This window comes from Rana temporaria, chromosome 3 (assembly GCF_905171775.1).
Source record: "Rana temporaria chromosome 3, aRanTem1.1, whole genome shotgun sequence".
Classification (NCBI taxonomy): domain Eukaryota; kingdom Metazoa; phylum Chordata; class Amphibia; order Anura; family Ranidae; genus Rana; species Rana temporaria.
The window spans coordinates 481,552,595-481,555,876 of NC_053491.1; the positions used below are offsets into that span (position 1 = coordinate 481,552,595).

The following is a 3,282-nucleotide window of genomic DNA, read 5'->3' on the forward strand; positions in this document are numbered from 1 at the left end:
AGGTGGTGGGTCTGGGCGGGTGCTCCTTACCGCATCGGCGCCACGTTACTGCTTGGTGTGTGCGACAATATATTTCTTTATGTCGCACCGAACAAGCAGGTTTTTCTTTCCATCTAGGCTGACATTGGGTAGATGACTGGGCCTGTAAGGGTGGATTCACTCGTTCAGGCACTGATGCCTCCCCTTCCCTGCCACGCCCACGTGACGCTGGGCAGGACACAATGGTTCAGCTGGGAGCATTTAAATTCCCCTCACTTGGTGTCTAGCTGTCGCTCTGGCAACACCTTCATATGCAAGCTCTCACTTATGCTTGGCTCCTTAATTCCATGTGATCCAACAAGGTAAAAATATTTTTCCAGGTTTCACCCTATACCTTTTTAGCACTTTATTTATTCATCTTCATGGTTTCTTCATCCTTTCTCTTTTTTTTCACTCACCTCATACTTGATGTTTGCTCAGTCCTTTCATCTGACTTGCATGGGCTTTTTCACACTTCTTAATAATACTATACATTCATTATATACCACTGATCTCAATCCACAGAAGTGTCGGCCCACTGTTTTCCACATGCACACATCGGGGAATCCACAGTGCTCCCTGTTTGTGCACGTGTCCCTACCTCCGCTCCCATGCCAGACAATCTTAACGGCTCTGGTCCCGTGCTCACATCTATACAGTTGACGTGAGTATTTATAGGTTTAGTTATCTTGTTCTGTATATTTAGATTATTCTATAACACAATTATACCATATGGTTATGTCTCTTTATAGATCACCACTGCATTCGCCCCTGAAGAGTTGGTATATCCCAACGAAACGCGTTGGGAATACATAGATGCATGATGTTCATACAGATGATTTTATGTCTTTTATACTGTTTTACTCCCAGATTCTCATTATACTATCTAGCCCCTCCAGTGGTTCATGTTGTGCAGGACTTGTCCTTACTCCACGATATGCCAAGTACCATGGTGTTGTTATGCATATGTAATTTGTACCATGTATATGCAACTTTTGTCATTCAGTATGCTTTATTTTATATCACAAGGCATAATAAAATTGTGTGTGGGAGAGAAGCAACGATCACCGCTGAAAGCCACGGTGGGGGGTTTGAGAGAGAGGACCGGCTGTGGCTGTCAGACTTTTAAATCTATACAGGGTGATCAGTGCTTGTAACTCCTCCACAGCACTGACTGCCCAGGTATCGGGTGAAGTATTGGAGCATTTGCCCCGAGTACAAGTACTCGGGCAAATGCTTGGTATCGGTACCGATACTAGTATCGGTATCGGGAAAACCCTAGTACATAGTATATGAAATACTTTACAAAAAGAAAATGATAATAGTAAATAAACACGCAACAATATTTGATAAGTCCTTTATAAAAAAAATAAAGACCCTCCCAAAAATATCCAGTGAAAAAACACAGGCCAATGCTGCTGACCTGTTCACACTCTTTGATCTCCTTGCCGGTAATGATAGCTCCCTAAGCTCCCTAGTCTGTAATGTAAAATGTAAACAAAGGGGTAGGCATAGTGTAGTGGCGGATATCTCTGAACCAATATGTCTATGGTAACATTGAGTCGGTGATGTCATCCACCAACTTGATCCTTTGTTAAAATGGCTGGGAATCCTTGGCCAGGAAAATAATTGCCCAGGAGATGTTACTGGTTGCTAAGGATGTAGCTGGTGCTGGCACCTGTGGCTTCCTTAACAACCATTGACGTAGTAGTGGTAGAAATACCACTACTATATATGATGTTTTTTTTGCTCCCACTGAATGGGTTCAGGCATTTGGAGAAACTCCTGCACAAATCAAGGTTGGGTCCAAACACTGAGCTCACCCCTAGTGGTATCATTTAACAAAGATGTATGACTTGGCTGTGCCCCTAATCTCAATCTGTAGACTGGATTGAAGCATAGCTCATATATATACTCATCAGCCACTTTATTAGGTACGCCTGGGGTTGCCACCTCATCCCCTTAAACCCAAACACATATTAATTATGTGGCTAATTTTAATGCAGGTAAGGCACTAAGTGAGTTTAATTACCACCTTGGTCAGCCACAGAACCTGTGTAATTAATATGCGTTTGGGTTTAAAAGGATGAGGTGGCACACCTGTTTAATTGATTGGCTGATTAGCAATTTGTGTTACCAATCACATGGCAGCAACTTAGGCATTTAGACATGGAAACGACCTTACTGAAGGTCAAACCGAGCATCAGAATGGGAAAGAAAGGGTGGTTTAAGTGACTTTGAATGTGGAATGGTTGTTGGTGGCAGACGGGCTGGTCTGAATATTTCAAAAACTGCTGATCTACTGGGATTTTCACGCACAATCATCTCTCAGTTTTACAGAGAATGGCCTGAAAAAGAGAAAATATCCAGTGAGCGGCTGTTGTGTGGAGGAAAATGCCTTGTTGGTGTCGGAGGTCAGAGGAGAAGAGATGGTAGAAAGGCAACAGTAACTTAAGTAACCACTCGTTACACCCAAGGTATGCAGAAGACCACACTGGGTGCCACTTCTGTCAGCAAAGAACAGGAATCTGAGGCTACAATTTGTACAGGATCACCAAAATTGGACAATAGACGATTGGAAAAAAAATTCTTGGCTTGATAAGTCTTGATTTCAGCTGCGACATTCAGATGGTAGGGTCAGAATTCGGTGTAAAGATGAAAGTATGAATCCATCCTGTCTTGTATCAATGGTTCAGGCTGGTGTAATGGTGTGGGGGATATTTTAATGTAATCTAACAAATTTCTCGGAAGTTACAAATTATCCGAAATAATGAATACCGCATCTAAACAAATTCGACGAAAAAAAAAATATTTAAAAAATAATAATAAAACGTTTTTATTATTGTTATTTATTATTTTAGATGCAGCGTTTGTTATTTTGGATAATTAGTAACTTCCAAGAATTCGTATTCGTTACGTTCACTAACAGCCAAATTTGAAAGGAAATTCCAATACCTATAATTTATTAGGTTGTAATAGTTAAGTTATTAGTTTAAAGAGGTTGGAAGGTAGGGTTGGGACTTTACATAAGCCATGTTGATGTACCGTTTATACTCGAGTATAAGCCAACCCAAATATAAGCTGAGGCTCCTAATTTTACCACAATAAACTGGGAAAACGTATTGACTCGAGTATAAGCCTAGGGTGGGAAATGCAGAAGCTAGTGGTAAACAATGCCCATCTGCAGCCTCACTGTGCCCACCTGTCTCATCAGTGCCCATCTGCAGCCTTACTGTGCCCACCTGTCTCATCAGTGCAACTGCA

General features: G+C 41.6%; 1 long non-coding RNA gene across 1 annotated transcript; it reads left to right on the forward strand.

The window, feature by feature from the left end:
• The first annotated feature begins 245 nt into the window (after nucleotides 1-245).
• LOC120931030 lies at nucleotides 246-967 on the forward strand. The gene is made up of 3 exons (XR_005747803.1): nucleotides 246-341; nucleotides 544-682; nucleotides 771-967. It is a non-coding gene; the product is annotated as an uncharacterized LOC120931030 (long non-coding RNA).
• The last annotated feature ends 2,315 nt before the right edge of the window (nucleotides 968-3,282 follow it).